Source organism: Heterocephalus glaber, unplaced genomic scaffold (assembly GCF_053883595.1).
Source record: "Heterocephalus glaber isolate CG9 unplaced genomic scaffold, H.glaber_assembly_v1.0 deba00001444, whole genome shotgun sequence".
Taxonomy (NCBI): Eukaryota; Metazoa; Chordata; class Mammalia; order Rodentia; family Bathyergidae; genus Heterocephalus; species Heterocephalus glaber.
In genome coordinates this window covers 7,901,877-7,923,307 of record NW_028258297.1, presented here as the reverse complement: position 1 = coordinate 7,923,307, position 21,431 = coordinate 7,901,877, and the positions used below count along the sequence as shown (strand labels likewise).

The 21,431-nt window shown below is 38.9% G+C and overlaps 1 protein-coding gene across 3 annotated transcripts in view; it reads right to left on the bottom strand.

Annotated features, from left to right (window-relative positions):
• Mrtfa (myocardin related transcription factor A) overlaps positions 1 to 21,431 on the bottom strand; it is a 199,486-nt gene that overhangs the window by 165,371 nt on the left and 12,684 nt on the right. For 2 of the 3 annotated variants that reach the window (XM_021258947.2, XM_021258949.2), the window contains exon 2: positions 585 to 646. The exons of the other annotated variant lie outside the window; for it this stretch is intronic. The gene's annotated coding sequence lies outside the window, so the exon portion shown is untranslated. The remainder of the gene's footprint in view (positions 1 to 584; positions 647 to 21,431) is intronic. 3 annotated transcript variants of the gene reach the window in all.

The window sequence follows — 21,431 nt, the reverse complement described above, 5'->3', positions numbered from 1 at the left end:
AACAGATCTGTCATCAGTAGCAAAATGTATATTTGCCAGTGATGGCTTGGCTACTATCAAGCCTTTTATGGCATTGAGTCTACTAGTCACATAAGCTACTAAATTTTAAAAGTGAGCTAGCCTGTCAATTCCCACCACCCCAAATTGGTTTACAAAATGGCTCTAATAAAAACATCTGCCCTTAAGGATTAGATCAGAAAGACTGGTATATGTGTCTGCATGTGTCTATGTAAATTCATGGTTCTATTCTATGACTACCAAACTTATTTTTTTTTGGTACCAGGGATCGAACTCAGGACCTCTCACTTGCCAGGCAGATGCTCTGCCGCTAAGCTACATTCCTGCCCTAACTACCAAACTTCTAAACTTGTTATGCTACTTCTTGGCATTGAAAACATTCTAACAAGATACCAGATGTGATCCACACATTACATAAACCATGGTGACAAAGCATCATTGGGCCATGAGGAACGAGACTGAAGAAGACACTATTTTCCCTAATCTATTCTAGGTAAGTATAACTAAGAATAGTAACACATGAGTGAGACGGGAGGCAGGGAAGAGCAAATAAACCCAGGACCTACCTTGCTTACAATTCCCACAGACAGATGAAATTCAATTCCATGCCAACCATACCCTTCGATCACTAAAACATAAACAGAAAAATAAAAATTCATGCATTTTAAACAATTCTTCCAATTCTGAAAGGACATTTGGTTTCAAAGAGACTGTTTCTAATCTCCCTTCTATCCTCTCCACACAACGGTGGTTGAGTTCTGTCACTGGCAAAAATATCACACAGGTGGAATTAAATACGTAACACTAATCAAGCACTTACTATATGCTAGGTACTATTCTAAATGTATTATTAAAGCTACTAATTAATCCTCAAACAACTCAATGAGATGGGTACTCTTATTAACTGATTTTACCTCCAAAGGACAACTGATCTAGATACCTCTGAAAATCGTTATTAGTATTAATGCCCTTTAAAAAAATCAAAAAACATAGGCAATCCTTTACAGATGAGATACCTCAAAGATCTATATCTATAAATGCTCCATATTTTCTCATTCACTACGTATTTCTTGAGTACCCAGTGTGCCCAGCACTATACCATGTGCTAAAGAGGATTCATTCTGCCCTTATGGATCTGGGCAGATCAGACTAAACAGTTCAAGAAACAGAATGCTAGCTGGGTGTGGTGGCACACACCTACAATCCTGACACAGGCTTGTAATCCCAAGCACTCTAGAAGGCTGAGGCAGAAAGATCAAAAATTCAAGCCCAGCCTGGGCAATTTAGCAACTTAGTGAGATTTCACCTCAAAATGAAAAATAAAGGCCGGGGATTTAGCTCAATGGCACCACACCTGCCTTGCAAGCCTAAGGTCCTGAGTTCAATCCCTGGTACCAGAAAAATAAACAAACAAATAAATAAATAATTTAAAAGGGCTGGAGATGTAGAAGGCCCTGGGTTCAATCCCCAGGGCCAGGACTGCCCTGTTAGAAAGTACAGTTTTTCTGCTATCACTCTGTAAAAAAAAAAAAAAAAAGAATCAGTAAACTTTGAGAAAGGGGGAAAAAAGATTTCACAAGAGATGCCCTGAAGATGGACCTTTAAAACTGGTGAGACTGGCTTTGGTAGCCAGGAGAGCCTTCCTTCATAATCAAATCCAATCCATCTAACTAGCCTTTCTCTGGCCAAAGGTCTCCCTCCTCATCCCCACTAAGCACATCAAACCCTCCTGGGACACACAGCTCTTGATAGTTCTATTGTTTCTCCTACTTCCTGGAATCTTCTTCCCCTTTCTCCTGATGGGCAACATTAACCCTGGCATACAACGAACACGCCATAAAATATAGTCATTGTGTAAAATTTTTTTTTATTATTTCACATCCAACTGAAACATTTTTCTGGTCTTTCCCAATTCCTCAAAATTTATCTACTTGTCTCTCCATACTCTCATAGCATTTATCCACATTTTTTATTAGAGCAGTGAAAGCCATTTATTGTCCCTAGTTTCCTTTTTTCTTTCTCTCTTACTTGTCGGAACAAGAATCATCTTTTATACAACTCTTACCCTTAAGACCTAGCAATACCTGGCACATAAAAGGTGCTCTTTATATATCTGTTGACTGAAGGCCCAACTAACCCAAATTTACACAATGAATAACACTAGAATTCTTTTTCCCTTTAGTATAAACAACTTCAGTTTGTCAAAATCTAATGTATGTCTAAGTTTTTATGATTGTCTTCTACACAATTACTCCAACAATTCATACACAGAACATTAAAGTGAATTCACTAAAAATCACCTAGTGGCTAGTTTTTGCTTGACAACAAAACTCTTCACCAATGCCAACTAAAACATAAACTGAGGATTACTTTAAGTGATAAGTTAGATACTGTGTGGCTGGAGTGCTTTCTCACTAAAATAGGCCCACAGCTTTGCATGTATCCTATTGACAGGTATTTATATTGGCTTTAGTTAATAGATAGTGGAGGTTACAAATTTAGAAATCCAATAACAAACCCAAAGTTTATTTTCAGAAACTTTCCATATGGTAGGAGTTTAAGAAGTAAAACAGCAGCCTTTTTCCCTGATGAAAGCAGAGGGTAACAGAGCGCCAAAAGAGCAAACCCTCTCCTGACTCTGCTCTTGGCACTGCTCAAAGCAGAGGAAGAAATGCACAAGGGCCAGCAAGAGCCTCGCTGAGAATCAGTCACCCAGAACAAGAGGCATTTTGGATATCTGGGCTACTCCAGGCTTCAGTGTTAACTTTATACATATTCGTGTTCATTTAAAACACACTTTGTGGCTTGGAACCTTAAAAATGTTCTAATGTGCTGGTCTGTCCACATATTAATCAAGTCTGCCAGCTCTGAACATGCCAAGCTTAAAATATCTCCAGATCTTGTGCAGAGGTATGAGCTCAATCTTTTATTCTCACGAAAAGAACTCAGTGGAGAATGACTAAAACAAAATATTTCGATGGAAACTATGATAGAAAAAGTCAGCTCCTACATGGTGATGAGTTACGTTTTAAAAATATGTGAACAGAAATAAGACACAAGCTAATGACAAATTTCTTTTTTTTTTGTATTAAATTCTTTTATTGGTACATTGTAGGTATACAACACAATTACATTTCTCATTGGGAATTGTACCTTTATATAATGCATCTTGGTTCTTATTTTTTCCCCATTCCTAGCCCTCCCTTCACCCCCTCCACCCTTCCCTATTTACAAAGACTTTATTTCCATGTTTTCCATTTCTCATCATTTTTTCCTTTCCCTTCTTTCCTTTCCCCTGCCCCTCCCACTACCCCTACCCCTACCCCTTTGGACCTTTTCTTCCTATTTTACATTATCGATTATTCATTCTAATAATTGGTACATTTTAGGTATACAATATAATGACATTCATCACTGGAAATTTGCACCTTCACATAGTCTCTCTTAGTTCTTATTTTTCACCCTTGTCCAGCCCTCCCTTCAACCCCTCCAGTGCTCCCTATTTACAAAGATTTTGTTCCTATTTTTCCATTTTCTCATATTAATCCCATTCCCTTCTATCCTTTCCCCTAGCCCTCCCACAGATTTCTTATATTAATCTCAAAATGAGATCCTAGATTTCAGTCCAAAGTTGTCAGGGAAAGTACTGTACTTTGATTTCTGCACGAGACCATTTTATATAAAGGTTGTTTTAGTCATCCACTGACTAAGCCCCTTTAGAATCCAAGTCTACCTCACTTTATTTTGAAATGAATTCTATTTTTACAGGAACAGTAATATAAGCAAAGTTCTTTTAATCTTTTATCAGCTTTAGAAAAATGACAATAAAACCTAGAATGACTGAACTTTTATAAGGAGAACTTCAGCTCTAATACATCCCAACCCCTTCATTTTCATCTCGGAAATGCAACATTTAACAGTCCAGTGGTAACAGAACAACTGGGACCAGAATCTGATTACTAGTCCAATAAGTGCATTTATTCTATTACATATTAAACACACAGCTTTACTGAGACAGAAATTGTTTTAGAAATTACAACAGAAGAAAAGTTTAAATATCTATTTCCTAATTAGATGTGCCCTGAAGATTTGGAAATATCTCTTTCTATGTGGGCAGTGGGGCTAGGGGTTTGGTTCAATGGTAGAGCACTTGCTTAACATGCACAAGGCACTGAGTTCAATTCCTACCACCATCAAAAAAAGCAGGGTGGGGGCCGGGTATTTAGCTCAGTGGTTCCGCCACCTGCCCCACAAGCACAAGGACCGGAGTTCAATCCCTGGTACCAAAAATATAAAACTAAAAAAATTTTTAAAAGTTTTAAAAAGCAGGGTGGGTAGCAGAAAAGTTACAGCAATAACTTTCAATGCTTTTGGCTAGATCTATCCTTATATAGGATCTCTACTAGAAGTTTAGCTTTGAAGTTTTCCTCACGTTCTACAGGGAATTGAGAATAATTTTTATACTCTATCCTTATCTTCCAAAAAGTAAACCTCCCACCAAAAAAAATCATAGAAGAATTGAGGGTTGTTTTTATTTGGTTTTTTGCTTTGTTTTTTGAGACAGGGTCTCACTAAGTTGCCCAGGCTAGCCTCAAACTTGCAATTTCCTGCCTCAGCTGCCCAAATAGCTGGGATTATAGGCCAGGGTCACAACACCAGGCCAGGGTCTTCTTTCAAATAAGCATTCTTCTGAAAGGATGTTACTAACCCATTTTAATCTGGGGAAATGGGATGCAAAGAATAAAGCAACAAAAACAATGGAAAGAGGAAAGAAAACAAAGACCAAAGAGGAAAGAAAATCAATTTAGAAAAGTTTAGTATCAAAAAAGGAGGGAGCCAGGGATTTAGCTCAGGGCTGGGATTTAGCTCAGTGGCACTGAGCCTGCCTTGCAAGTGCAAGGTCCTGAGTTCAATCCCCGGTACCAAAAAAAAAAAACGGAAAAATAATTCCCAAGTAAGTGAATGAATTGTGCTTTTCAAGCATTCAGCCTCAGTACAGTACAGTTACATGTTTCACCAAACTGAAGACCTATGGAAAAAAATCTTAATCTTACTGTGACTCCTGTTTGCCTTCTCTTCTGCACCCAAAGAGAGCATTACAAGGACGTGACCCACTACAGCAAGTAAGAGGTCAAAAATCCTAGTCCATGGAGTGCTCTCAAATTGCTCCACAGACTGAATTATCAGAGTCTCATGAGTGAAGAGACCACTGCATTCCTAGAACCCCACACTATTCTAGAAAAGACTAGGAAACCTGCTGGTGATTGAACCCAGGGCTTTGTACATGCTAAGCACACTCTCTACCACTAAGTTACAAGTCCTATTTGTACAGATTTCAATATAATGGGCCGGGGATTTAGCTCAGTGGTTCCACTGCCTGTCCTGCAGGCGCAAGGACCCGAGTTCGATCCCCAGTACAAAAATAAGTAAATAAATAATCAATATAACATGTGATTAAAGTGACAAGAGGAAATGGAAGCAATACCACATATCCTACAAAGGGAGGGAAGGAGGGAGGAAATAATGACTTTTGCAACCCTACTGGTCAACTCAACATTCAACCTAATGCACTCAGGAAGGTACTAGAACATTCACATTATATTATAAAACTAAAATCTCAAATCTCCCACTTACAAGAAGAGTTTCAAATTCTATAAAAGTTCCCACTTCTGCCTTCATTTGCCAAGACCCCATAACAAGCCATGTAAGCATCTAGTTCACTGTGTATAAACACTCAGACATGGGTCAGTAAGCCCTCTGTATTCACAGGTTTCACAACTATGGATTCAACCAACCACTGACCAAAAATGTTCTAAAAGAGCTGGAGGAATAGCTCATTGGTAGAGCCTGCTTAGTATATGCAAGGCCCTGAGTTTGAGCCTCAGCATTACAAAAAAAATTTTTTGGAAAAAAAAAAAAAAAAACAATTGTGTGTGTACTGAAATATACAATTTTTTTCTTCCCAATGCAGAATACTGCATCTACATTGGATTCAGTATTATAAAAATCTAGAGATGATTTAAGGAATATAGGAGGATGTATTCAGGTAACATACAAATACTATGCCCTTTTATAAAGGGACTGGAGCATCTGCAGATCTGTAGTATCCATGGAGATACTAATCCTTCATGGATACCAAGAACAGGATGTCAATTCCACACATGCAGCTGTAACTCCTGCTTTTTGAGACTGAAAAGCAAAACCCACTTTAATTTTCAAGTATTTGAACATCTATCCTTTTACGTGATTCTCTTATTCCATTAGGTGGCTACCTGTACAGATGACAGGTGGAGAAGAAACTGCAGCAAAACCTCTGGTATAACTGGAATTATGGGAAGGAGAATTACAGGAAAGAGCCATTTGCCTATTGATGGTCTAAATAAGAGAACTATACAGTTCTCAAATCTGACTTGAACACCTTTACAACAGTTGACTTTTTAAGCAAAATAAAATGAACATTTTTTATCTTTGTTTTTACCATAATATTTTAATTTTCAAAACAGGTAACACATTAACTGTTTTTTCTTAAATCAAACAGTATAGTAAGGTATATACTTTCCCATACCAGTCACCCAATACTACCCCAAAACAACTTTCAAGTTTCTTGTAATGTAATATTTCTTGATGATGGAATCACTTTCCTATGCTTAGAAGTCAGGCTATAGGAGAAGAAACAGAATGACTTAGCTGGTTACTGCTGTACAAGAAAGAGATCACCACCACTCCTGAAGCCTGCAATCTGCGTAGCAGGGCCTACGTTCAGTACGCCACATTTGTGTCCTCCCTATTCCCACTCTCACTTACATATATACATATCCACACCCAAGAGAGAAGGCTCTTTGTGTGCAAGGCAGTGAAATACACCATATCATTTCAATCACTTTTAAGTATACAATTTAGTACCATTAGTGGACTCACAATATCATCATCATCCTCTGATGCCTTTTCATCATCCCAAACAAAAATTCTGTACCCATTGGACAGTAACTCTCCATTCTCCTGATCCCTGATAACATGCACTCACCCTGTCTCTATGAATTAGCCTATTCTAGGAACTGCACACAAGTGAAACCATACAGCATTTTTTTTTTGTTTCTGGCTTGTTTCACTCAGCATAATAATCACAAGGTTCATGCACGTTGTTCCATGCATCAAAGCTTCATTCCTTTTTATGGGTGAATAATATTCCATTGTATGTATACGGTATACCTCATTTTGTTTTTCTGTTTGCTAAGTCTGATGGATGTTTGGGTTGCTTCCACCTCTTGGCTATTAGAACAGGCAAATATTGTGAACTCTGGCATACCAGTATCAGTTTAAGTTCCTGCTTTCAATGACTTAGGGTTTATATACAGCAGTAAAATTGCTGGATCATTTGGTAATTCTACATTTAACTTTTTTGTGTGAGTGTACCGGGGATCGAACTCAGGTCCTTGCACTTGCCAAGCAGGCAACAGCACCACTGAGCTAAATCCCCAGCCCTACATTTAACTTTTTTTTTTTGGTACCGGGGATCAAACTCGGGTCCTTGCACTTGTGCAGCAGGTGGCGAAACCACTGAGCTAAATCCCCGGTCTATTTAACTTTTTGAGGAACCACAAAACTGTTTTCCACAGCAACTGTACCACTTTACATTAATTATACACAACTTCTCCTTAACAACACTTTATTTTCCCTTTTAGCCTGTTTTATAATACCCAACTTAATGGATATGAAGTAGTATCTCCTTGTGGTTTTTGACTTGCATTTGAAGAAAAAGACTCATGTCTACTGGTTTCAAAACCTTTTGTATTTGAACAGTGTTCTGTGGCACTGATCCATCACTACCTCATAAAGAAATGTCTTATCGTCTGCCTCTTCTCTTCCACTCTTTAAGTGAGCCACTGTCACTTCAAATCTTCTCTACTATAGTGACTGCTGTATGCCGCTCTTCCTTTTCTGCTTTTCTTGAATACCCTCCCTTTCACTATTTTACTGGCTTTCTTCTCAATAAAAAACACTATTTATAACCTGACAATGCCAGTTCAATTAACACAAGCTAACTTCTAGTGGAAGGACCAATTCCTCCCAGCATTTCTGGCACAAGTCTTCTGAGGAATTGTCAACAACGCTCAACGGTTTTTTCTGGGTTATCTAAGACACTTTTTTCTTCTTGGTTTTGGGCTGTGTTCTTTTGAAGGACAAGAAGGAAAGGTTGGCCTCTGGATAACCAAAGTTTGACAACAGCCAGTCTAAATCTACCTGCACATAAGCAGAGATAGAAGATAAATACACTGAACTTCTTAATTCCCAAGAACAAAAAAAAAAAGCTGATCAAATTCGAAATACTTTTATTCTGAATCCACAATAAAATGCTGCTCTTCAGCTGTCAATAGTGCCCGGAACACAGTAAGCTTTCAATAAATATTTGTTGAATGAATAATTTAAGGAAATAATATGGCAGCCAAAAAGGTTTGGAATTAGATCTAGCTCTGTGGTTTAACTCATATCTAACTGTATGACCTTGGGGCCAGAGATTTAGCTCAGTGGTTCTGCTGCCTGCCTCACAAGCACAAGGACCTGAGTTCGATCTCTGGTACAAAAAAAAAAAAAAAAAAAACTGTATGACCTTGATCTAAACTACTTTGCTTCTCTGAACCTCAGTTCCCTCATCCTACAAAGTGACCATGAAGGTTACAGACATGCTATTGCTGTTATATTCAAACAGATAAACTACTTTGTTGCTAAGACTGATTTGTATTTTATGTAACCCTTATATTACTTGATAATGGCCCCAAAGCCCAAGGACAGCAATTTTAACAATTTTATTACAATATAGTTATAATTGTTCTATTTTATAATTATTGTTGCTAATCTTTTACTGTGCCTAACTTATAAATCAAATATTTATCATTGGTATATATGTTTTTGGTTTGTTGAGACAGAGTTTTGCTATGCAGTTCAGGCTGGCCTTGAACTCACCAAGTAGCCCAGGCTGGCCTCAAACTCATGGTAATCTTCCTGCCTCTGCCTCCTGAGTGCTGGGATTACAGATGTGTGACACCACACCCAGCAGTATGTACGTATTTAAAAAAGCAGTACAGGGCCGGGGATTTAGCTCAGTGGCACCTGCCTCACAAGCACAAGGTCGTGAGTTTGATCCCTAGTACTCCACCCCCAAAAAAACAGTACATACATATATATATATGGTTCAGTTTTAGGCATTTACTGGTGGTCTTGGAACACATTCCCTGAAGATAAGGGGAACTACTGTAATTTACTTTTGGTTTTGTACTTGTTGAGTTTGAGCCAAAGGGCTTTCCAACTTTCCCAACAGATACATATGGTTGGCTATACACACACACACACACACACACACACACGCCTACATATGTGTGTGCGTATATATATTTGTTTGTTTTTTAGGTGGTGATGCTGGGGCTGGAACCCAGGGCCTTGTACAAGCTAGGCAGGCACTCTACCATTGAGTTACAACCCTATCTCACAATACATGATATACTGTAGATTTAATCTGGCCAGACAATTTCATAACAAGTTCAGCAGTTACCAATACAATGACAAATAAAACACTCCGCATAGTTTGATGTTGATTTTTTCTGATCATACCTTTTAAAGCTTGAAGATCAAGACTTAAATCCATTCCCCTCACAGTCATAGGTAGGGGGCCAACTCTCAGTAAATGAGGAAAAGCAACAAAATAGAATAAGCTTCTGGCATCTGTTACCAACACTATATTCATCCAGAGAGCAACTAGAGGATTCCACTGATCGTAGCAATGATCAATTTCAGTCTGACATACTCCTCTTATTCTAAACACAGATTTTTCTCTCCTCTGTTCCCCTGGAAGAACACCAGAGACTAGAATGATCCACAGCCTGAGAACAAACAGTATCTAGAAAGAGGAAAAATACAGAAAGGAATCTACAAAGGACTACCACTATTACTGCGTTCTGGGTCAAGGCCACTAGAGAAACAGCAAAATCATACCATCTCAGCATTGGAAAGGGATTATGATGCATCAACAAATATTTTCCAAGTGACCATGTGCTAGATGCTAATGGTACATAGATGATTAAGACAAAATCCCTATTGTAAACATTGTGTGCTAAGTGCTGTGATGGAGGAATTAACTAAGAGTTATGAGAGTACAGAAGACGGAATAAAAGAGTGGACTGCCAAGACTTGAGATCACCACATCCACCATCTCCTATCAATCTTAAGTGCAGAAAACTCATGTGCTAATTTAGAATAAAAAGAAAGTAATGCTGCGGTTCTAGCAGGGCTAGGATCTGTGGCCCCTTAAAAGTCAAGATCTCGGGCCGGGGATTTAGCTCAGTGGTTTCGCCGCCTGCTGCGCAAGTACAAGGACCCGAGTTCGATCCCCGGTACCAAAAAAAAAAAAAAATTTAAAAAAAAGTGGGCCGGGGATTTAGCTCAGTGGGTTTGCCGCCTGCTGTGCAAGCACAAGGACCCAAGTTCGATCCCCGGTACCAAAAAAAAAATCAGGATCTCATTCTTCTATATAGTTGTTTTAAAATAAAAAAAAACTAAAAGTGATTATGCTCACTTCTGTCTTCTTTAATTTCTTCTGAAATAAACTGGATCGCAACAAAGCACAAGTCTAGTCCAGCCATTCACTGAGAAGCAATGTGTAAATTTTACAAGGTCATATTTAATCCTTAACAATATCTGCTGAAGGGCCAGGGATTTACCTCAGTGGTGCCACTGCCTGCCTTGAAAGCACAAGGTCCTGAGTTCGATCCCCGGTACCAAAAAAAAGTGCCCACTTTGGCAGCACATATATGGTATCTGCTGAAAAACGATGGTGCCTTGGTCTGGAGATTTAGCACAGTGGCATCACACTGCCTTGCAAGCAAGTACAAGGTCCAGAGTTCAATCCCTGGTACCAGAAAAAAAAAAAGATGATGCCTTTATTCCCCTTCCTAAAGAAAATTTCATTTACAGACTTCTATGTTACAAATTTAACTTCGAAAATAAGACAAAACATAACTACTACCAATGCCATGTAACTTTTTCCCAAGTTCTAAACTTTCTGCCTCTCAAGGCTTAGGAGTCTTTCTAGCTGAATGTCTGGCTTCTCTGATTCTTGCTTTCCCTCTCCCCAACAAATTGTGACTCTTGGGAATGCACCTACAAAGTATTACAGGAATTTATTAATCCATAAACCACATTTCATTGTCATTTTCTAGATAATCTTAGAAGATCTATCATGGACAATGTCAAAAAACATCATTTATCTGTATACATCTCCAAAAGGAAAAACTTATCTTTGACAGGAGTTTTTGCTTATTGATACCCTCTCTCCACTCAAAAGAAAGATATTTAACCACCATAGCCTATTCTAGCAAACTGCTGCTATCTCAGCAATTACAATGGAGTATGTGCTTTCAATAGTGAGTCAAGCCTTGGGAGCGGCTTAACACATGGAAATTCACCAGCAGCCAAGTGCTCTTAGATTCAGAGAGACAAATGGAATTTTTTTATCAAGTTTTTCCAAGAGTTAACTAGTTTTTAAATTGATTATATCTTTCCAAAGTACTTACAGATGATATGGTATAATGTCTGGGATTTGTTTTAAAATACAGAAGAGGAAGGGGGAAGTAAAGTTAAATAAGACTGGCCATGTGTCAATAACTGTTAAAGCTGGGTGGTATGTCCTTGGTACCGGGTAATTACATTATTCTCCTTATTTTTATATGCACTTGAAATTTCCCACAACAAAGTAAAAATTAAAATCTAATTTTATGAACATCATGATCTGGTGACTTAAAAAACAAAGAACAAAGTGACTCTTGGGACAAATGAGCTCCATAATCTATGAGAGTAAAAGGTTTAAGACATATGCCAGTTCTAACACTTATTCCTCACTGAATACATATTTACTGAGCACAAACAACTACCACATCCCAGGCACCAATACAAATGCTAAGGATAGGATGATAAACTAAATTCTCCCGCATAAAATCAAGTAGGCAATCTATTGTCATGAATGAGGCAACCACTTAAGTTAAAATTTTTGAAGTTCAACTGCAAAAAAACAAATCACTTCTTTTTTATCTGACTTTTGTCATCTTACAGATTATAAAATGAGTAAGTAAATACCTGCTCCTTTGTGAAGAATCCATTTTTCTATAAATCACAAATTAGCAAATTATCATTCGCTCAATAAATATTTTTAAATACACACCATGTGCTGGTATGTCCTAGACAAAAAAGATAAAACATGGTATCTAGTCTCACAGGATTTATATTTTAAGAGTATAAGAAGACAAAAGTAACCAACCTATCAAGTAGAAAATTACAAACTTCTCCAAGTTATAAAGAAAACAAAAAAGGAATTTTGAAAGTATTTTTTAAGTGTCCACTTTTTCTATATGATAATAAGGAAAACTGAAAGAACTGAAGAGCAAGGAGTGACAGCAGAGCCAAATGAGAAAGAAAGTGGGGAAGCCAGAGGAGGTGAGGAGATCGACAAAGACACAGTGTGCATGTACCTTTAATGTAAGTCACGTAAGGGAGGAAATCTGAATGTTACTCTAAATACAATGGAAAAACCACTGGAGGGGAAGGCTTTCGGCAGAGAAGTGATCCGATTCCAGTTAGGGTGTGTGTGGTACTAGACACCAAACCCTGCGACACTCTAACCCTGAGCTATATTCCCAGCCCTGTTTCACTTTTTGAGACAGGGTCTCACTTTATTGCCCAAGATGCCCTTGAACTTGCAATCTTTCTATCTCAGCCTCCCCAGCAGCTGGGATTACAAGTGTGAGCCTCCATGCTGGCTCCATTTACACTTTTAGGAAGATTCATGCTATTCTCTCCTAACCCCAGTACCAGGGATCAAACTCAGGACTTTATGCTTGTGATGTAAGTGCGGCACCACTGAGCTAAATCCCCAGCCCCAATTCTTGCTATTCTGAAGAGAATGGATGAAAGAGAATTTTTTTAAGTGCATGGGCTAAGGACGTAGCTCAGTGACACAGCACCTGAGCAGGGTGCACAAGACCCTGGGTTCAATTCCCAGTAGAGAGAGACAGAAAGAGAGAGAGAAAGAGAGACAGACAGAAACACAGACACAGACAGAGACACAGACAGAAATGAAGAATTTTAGATGAATAAAATTAGAACACCAAAAGTGATTTTAGCCAGTGAAAATCATCTCTGCATTCCATGACCAACCTAAAATCTTTTAACTAGCTAGACTTAACTCACGCTTCATATTGTGTGTGTGTGTGTGTGTGTGTGTGTGTGTGTGTGTGTGTTTAAAGCACACGACCAATGGGTCATGACCTCTGAGGAGGTTTCTGGGAAGCTGAAACAAGTCCATATGCCTTGAGGTTAGCATTCTTCTCATTCTCCAATTGCAAAGTCAGTCTAATGTTCATTTATTCATCTCGTAGTCCATGGTGCGGGACTTCCTCAAGGGTTTTAGGAGACAATAAACCTTACTGAATACCTGATAAGGAATGTGATTGCATAAACTTTCTTGCTACTGCCAACTATGTTCCAGGTGAGACTATAAAAGCAACTCTAATTTTCTGGTCCAAATTTGCCAGATCTCAGAAGCTGCCTAAAGTAAACTTATATAATCTCATATTTTAAAAAGTTTTTCTCAGTCTAAGGCCTCAGACAAGAATAAATTTCTAATAGCATTTGCAAATGATAGAGAAAGGAAAATAAATTTCATTGTCAATCCCTGGGGCAAGTCCTTAATAAAGGACTAAATGTTAGTTACACTCAAAGAGATTCTTTTCAAGATATTTGAAAAACAAAATGGGAGGACAAGGATGTATTAGTCCGTTTTCTATTAATATTACAAAATACGTAAAAGCTAGGTACTTACAAAAAGAGGTTTATTTACTTCACAGTTTTAGAGGCCCAAAGTCCAAGACTGGGCAACTCTATCTGTTCCACCACTTGTAAGAGTTCCCTGGTTACATCACAATATGCAAACAAGTGGCAAGGAAACAGTCACATGCAGAAGAGGCTACACACATGGGGTGGCCTTACTTCGTAACAATTCACTCTTACAAGACATCACTGCAGTCCCCTGGAAACTAAAATAATGCCCTCCAAGAACAGCATTTAATCCCCTTGTATTAGACCCTACCTACATCTTAAAGGTTCCACCAGCTCTAAACATTGCCACAATAGGAACCAAGCCTTTCACATGAACCCTTGGGGGACAAACAACATCCAAACCATAGCAGGGGAAGAGTATCAACAGGTAGTGTACATGCATAAGCTTTACATACATAGTGTTTCAGTTAAAATTGACAAGATCCCTACAAGATAAGTATATCTCCATTGTACTGATGAAGACAATGACCAAGGAAGAGTTTACATGATCTCACAGTCACATAATTACTAAGTAGCTTCAATGTCTCATTCACTTTCCATTAAATAAAATATTTAAACAAAGATTTAAATTACAGAAATTCTGGTTAGAACCAAACCCCCTACGTAGGCAAAATGGCAAAATGTTCTTTCTCTCAAGACTAGCCATGATATAAACCTGGTCCCACATTTGCTAAGAACAGGGACACAACTAGTCTTGTCCTCAAAGTCAGGAATCTATTAAAGATTATTTAGTTTCTCCATCAATCAGCAGGTTATCTCTTTAAAGCAAGTCTCCTCACTAGCTGAGCCCAACACAACTTGGCAAAACTACCACGCTGAGAGAGAGAGTGGGGCCTTGTAACTCAGCTGTAGTGTTTGCCTATTATAAAAGAGGCCCTGGCTGCATCCCCAGAGCCCCACCCACCCACCTTTACCACACACACAAAAACACCCAGCTGTCACTGCAACAGGCATTAAACCTGCATTCCTCCATTTCGTTTCATTTCTATGACCAATGAGTAATCATACACAACGTGGCATATTTAATCACTCCTAACCAGGAACAGTGGTGCACACCATAATCCCAGCCACTCAAGAGGCTGAGGCTGGAGAGGTTGAGTTTGATGCCACCCTAGGCAACAGAGCAATACCCTGTCTCAAATAATACAAACATACTACACACTCCACACTGGGGCTAATTATTATTCAACTATTTCAATTTTTTTTTCCGCTTAAATTCTTTTATTGGTACATTTTAGGTATACAATACCTTTACACTTATCATTGGGTGCTGGTACCTGTACATGATGTATCTTGGTTCTTATTTTTTCCCCATTACTTGTGCACCTTTCACCCCTTCCACCCTTCCCTAAATAAGTATTAAAAACAATTAAAATGAATTGATAATTTGAAATAGGAAGAAAAGGTCCAAAGGGGAAGTGGGAGGCGAAGGGAAAAGGAAAAATTATGAGAAAAGAAAAAAATGGAAACAAAGTCAACCTTTTTTTTTTTTTTGGTGGAACCAGGGATCAAACTCAGGACCTTGTGCTTGCCAGGTAGACACAGCACCACTGAACTAAATCTCCGGTCCAACTATTTCAACTTTTGAAATAAAATTATCTCTTCTTTTAAACAAAATTATTAGCCAGAGATGGGAATTTAGCTCAATGGCACCACACCTGCCTTGCAGGCACAAAGTTCTGAGTTTGATCCCCGGTACTGGAGAAAAAAAATTATTAGCCAGGTGTGGTGGTGCAAGATTGTACTCTCAGCACTCAGGAGGCTGAGGCATGCGGATCACCATGAGTTCAAGGCCAGCTTGAGCTGCACAGTGAGTTCAAGGCTGGCCCGAACTATGTAATGAGACCCTGTCTCAAAAAAACAAAAAAACAAAAAAACAAAAAAAAAAAGGGAAAAAAAGGACAGCAAAAAAATTATTTAAAATCAATTCCATCATTCAGATGCTTCCAGATTTAAGTTGGAGAAATTGGAGCCCATGTACACTGTTGGTGGGAATATAAAATGAAGCTATATTTAATCTTCGATAGTAAAAATAACTAAACAGGATTTTGAACCCATCAAAAATAACAGGTATTTGAAATAGTAAATGATGAAAGACAAACTGTCCTCTTTCTTCAGTATGATACTTATCTAGCTTGGGCATAAGCAGAAACAGTTCTAATCAGAGAAATCTGTCATAAGGACAAATAGATCTAATTAAACTACCTAAATTACACACATACAAATTCCAATGCCCACTTCTTTCCCTTGTTCCTATTCCTGCTAAATTTCTCCACTCAGTTCCTCTGATGTGTCAGAACAGAGACAAACTGACTACTTGCAGAGGTAAAAGGCAGTTAGTTCATTAAGCTCTTACCGGACTCAGATTGCTGCCGTGGGAACTGCCTCCTCTTAAGTTTCTGGGCTGTTATCAGATAGAAGCAGCTCTTAATCTCCCTGGCTTCCTTTTCAAGGAAATGTGCCAAGCAAAAATGCAAGAGAGAAGACCTAGGTCCACAGTTACCTCAAGCATGTCATTTTGGTACCAGAGATCGAACTCAGGACCTTGCGCTTGCAAAGCAAGAGGCAGAACCACTGAGCCAAATCCCAGGTCAAGTATTTCATTTTGTATCCATTATGGACTATGAACATGCTATTCAGCTGCCCACTAGGATATGCCATCCACCTTCCTGATTTTATTAAACCTGCTTGGTACAGATATATATACACACACACACACATATATACATAGAGATACATACACACACACACACACACACACACACAAACATATATCATTATATATACATTGGTACTGCAGATTGAACACAGGGCCCTTGCACTGGACTAAATCCTCAGCCCTTATTTTAAGACAGTGTCTCGCTAAATTGCTCAGACTGGGTTTGAAATTGCAAACCTCCTGCCTCAGCCTCCCAGAGTGCTGGAATTACAGATATGCATTCCCATGCCTGGCTCAGATGTATCAGATACATGAGAAAGAAAATAATATCTATTTGGTGTAGCTACTACCCTAATGATGCTACAGTAGTAACAAGAAAAAGGTTTTTGGGGAAAGAAACATAGGTAAAATAAAGATAGCGGGTATAATATGGAGGTAAATGTGAAAATCCTATTTGTAACTGGATGACTCATTCACATCAATCAAGGAGAGTTGTTTTCTAAAGGAGTTTAGCCTCAAGCTAACTTTAAAACAACCAAGGACAATTTGTATAGTGAGAGGAAAAAAGTTGTTCGAAGAATGCAAGGCAACCTGACCAAATTTTTAAAAAGCAACAATTATCAATACAAAATGGTAACTAATCCTTTTAAAAGTTCTGGTTGGAGGCCGGGGATTTAGCTCAGTGGTTCCGCCACCTGCCTCAAAAGTGGAAGGAACTGAGTTCGATCCCAGGTACCAAAAAAAAAAAAAAGTTCTGGTTGGAAAAAAACAAGCAAATAATAATTCTGCTCGGTAACCTATAAAAGTCTACATTAGCCATAACCAAACTTGATGAAGCCAGCATACAGCTACAGCAGAGATGGCAAACCTATGCCACATGTGCCATAGCAGGCTGTTTGCATCACTGAAAGCTCTAAAAGGTTTGCCATCCCTGAGCTATAGCTTACCTACCATACATACCAAGATGCAGTTTGGTTCTGACTGAATTAAGTCGGTCTACTCATCCCTCATAGACTCTAAAAGAAAGGAAAAAAAGAAACCTGCCATTTCTATACTACAGAAGAATGATGTTCTGAAATGCTTTTGCTTCCTCTCATCTGAGAAGGTATTATGTACAGTCTATCGTTAAGGTTTTTTCCACAGATAGGAGTGTAAATGCTCAAGACAAATGGTAGCTGAAACAGATTCTAAGACCAGCTTACCCAGCATTTGCTTTTAAAAATCAAATGTAAACCTCATACATATAATCAACTGACATTGTGTAATTCCTCACAGTTACCAAGTATTTTATTTAGGCAGAGTAAATACACATGGTAGATACTTGGTAACTATCTGAATGAATGAATGAATGAATGATCCCACAAGGGACTACTGCCAGGAGAAAGCAAACAAATTAACTCCGTTAAAGTGACCCAAGTTAGAGAGCTGCAAAAGGAAGAAAGAATGCAAGTGTAAGAAAGCACCTTACTTTGCCATTCACTCACTGCAAAAAATGTGATGACCCATTATGGGCCAGGCACTTTTTAGTCTGCACATTTTGGGAGATGTAGATTAGCTGTTAGACACCGGCTAACCTCAACCACATTTGCCACACAAATATCCTTCAGGTAGTCCAGGGTGTTAAACTGCATAGTGTTTCTTAAATTTGGAATCTAAATTTAAGATGATCTGCACAGTATTTTTAAATCAACTACAAGGATAATCTACACACAATAAAATACACACATTTTAAGTGTACAGTTTCAATGAGTTTTGTAACTGTACACTCTCGTGCAACCGTCACTCTCAAAAAAAAATCTCCACCCTTTAGAAACTATCATCTGTGGGAGCAGAGACAACAAACATTAAGTGGTGGTGAAGTACTGTGGAAACAAGTGAAGCAGGATAAGGGAAACTGGAAGTGTCAGGGATTTTACACAGAGATATGGTCAGGAATTCTGAGACTTTTATATGTATATAAAGAGTGAGCAAAAATAAGTAAATATATGCCAGGGATTTAGCTCAGTGGTACCGCACCTATCTTGAAAGCCCAAGGTCCTGAGTTTAATCCCCAATACCAAAAAAAAAAAAAAAAAAAACAGTAAATATACCAGAGGTATTGACATCCTTTTTTCTTTTTTTTTGTACCGGGGATCGAACTCGGGATCTTACGCTTGCGAGGCAGGCACCGGAACCACTGAGCTAAATCCCCAGCCCAGACATCCTATTTTTTTAAGAGGGTCTTGCTATTTTGTCCAGGCTGTTCTCAAACTCCCAGCTCAAGTAATTCTCCTGCCTCAGCCTCCCAAATGCTGGGATGAGATATGCACCGCCATGCCCACCAGTATTGCTTTTTTTATATATGGTGATTTCTCTGATAAACAGACCTGAAAAAAGCGAGGGCAGAAATCACGTAAAGATTCACAGACAATATGTCAGGTAGATGTACAACAAGCACAAAGACCTGATAGACCCACACATGGCAAGGAAACCAGTCGGGTAGCAGCAGAGTAAGCAAGAAAGGGTGTGGTAGAGATCAGGAAGTTACTCTGGCTCCTATATAGAGAACAGATCATAAAAAATCAAGTCCAGTTTTTTCTCCAGCCTCAGCTAGTGTGCCATCATCGCCATCGCGCTAAGGGCTGCTCTCTGCTACCTTGTGGTAGCAGCAGCTGCCTGTGCCCATCCCTGAAGCCTCCTGAGCCGTGCCCTGGCCCCCGGCCCTGCTGTCACTGTGCACTCAGCTCACTGCTATTCCCAAGGGTCACAGGAGACAGATGAGGAGTTTGATGTTCTGCTGAGTGACATACTTCAACAAGCCAGATACAGATGCCTGGGAATTGTGTAAAAGGGACGAACACATCTAATGGCTATGATCCAGTTCTAGAACTCAAAATCATTGATGCTGCTTTGCGAGCAAGCAGGTGGTTAAATGATTTTGCTAGAGCTGTTCGTATCCTAAAAGGTAAGGACAAAGAGGGACCTCGTAAGGACACCTACCCTTGTGCCATCCAGGAACTCAGACAAATTTTAAACAAACTCAAAGAAAGTGAACCTTGACAAAGTGTAAACCCTCACAGATGGGCTTCCTTGCAAAGGATTTTTATTTGAATAAATTTTTCTTTACTGAGCACCAAACCATATAGTGGTAATCTGGCCTTTAATGAACAGAAAATGTGTTTGAAGTGGAAAAGAAAAAAGAGAAGAAAGCAAGCAGGTGCAAAAGCAAGGAATCCAATTCAAAGGAAGTGACTGCAATAATTCAGGCAGGTGATAATGATGGTGTGGTCAGTTTGTGTCAGCTGGGCTAAGTAATAGTTCTGTTATTCAATCAAACATTAATGGAAGCATCTTGTGAAGGTATTTTATAGATGTTATTAATGTTCATAATCGGTTGACGTTAAGTAAAAGAGATTGGCCTAAGTAATCTGGGTGAGCCTGTGTCAATTCATTCAAGGCCATAAGAGCAGAAATGAGTTTCCCCAAGGAAATCCAACTACGGATATCAACTTCAGCTCCTGGTGAGAGTTCCAGCCAGTCCTTTTTCCCAGCCCCACCCATCCAGGTCGGACTTGCTAGACAGCCCCATGGTCAAACCCTGGCAACAAATTCTGGCTGAGCACTGACTGGTACCAATTTTGATATCTGGAAGTAAAATGCTGCCATAACAAACACTTGAAAATGAGAAAGTGGCTTTAAAATTGAAAAAGAGAAAGGCTGGAAGAATTTTTAGAAGCCTGTTTAAAAAAGGCAGAAAGTAAGCTGCACAGCAGAGAAAACTCACCTTGTTTTAGAGAATACACATATCTTAATAAGCAGAATGCTGGTAAAATTATGAATGCTAAAGGTACTTCTGAGAGACTTAGAAAGACATGAGAAACATGTTAACTGAAGATGAAGGAAAAATAATCTTTGTTAAATAGTGGCAGAAAACATAACTGAATTGTACCTACAGTTGTATAGAAAGCAAAACATTTTTGTTTCATTGTTGATTTTTTGTTTATTTGGTTTGGGTTTTCTTTTTGTTGTTGTTGTTATTGTTGTTTTGGTACCAGGCATCGAACTCGGGTTCTTGCGCTTGTGCAGCAGGTGGCGAAACCACTGAGCTAAATCCCTGGCCCCAAAAAGTAGAATTTTAAAGCAATAAATTCATACGTTCTGATGAGATTTCCAAGCAACATACTGAAGGTATAATCTTCAATGCTTATTGGTGCTTGCAGTAAAATGCAAGAGGAAAAATAAAGTGATCAAAGAAAGTTGATGATTTAGGAAATTCTGTTTATCTAGATCACAAAAGATGCTAAAATTAGGCTCCTAAGAAAGCATGATGTGGAGAGAAACACCAAGGGTGTGGCTGGACAACCTTTGCTAGTGCTGAAGGTACTGTATTAGGCATGTGATTATCCCCTCAACCAACCCTAAGCAGAATCTAGGACTAGAGATGAGATTATCCAGGAAGGCGCTACAGAGGACAATCTTGTCTAATGACAAGAATTGCTGAGATACACACAGGAGAGTCACAAGGTTTCTGAGAATGCTTTATCAGCAGAAACCCTGACAGCTTGGCCCTAAAAGACAGAGAATGAAATAAAGAAAGGCAGCATTGGGGTTAAGCTCAGTGGTAGAGTGCTTACCTAGAATGATATAAGTCTCTGGGTTTGATCCCCAGCAATGCCCCCACTCCGCCCCATCAAAAGCCATTAGATACAGAAATTCTACACAGGATTAATACAACTACTCTTCAAGCCATAAAAAGGAAGAAAATTCTGATATATGGCACTAAGTGAAATAAGCCATTAACATGAGGTGCTTAGAGTAACCAAAATTGGAGGCAGAAAATAGAAGGATGGGTGTCAGGAGCTTGGGGAAGGTGAGAATAGGGAGTTACTGGTTA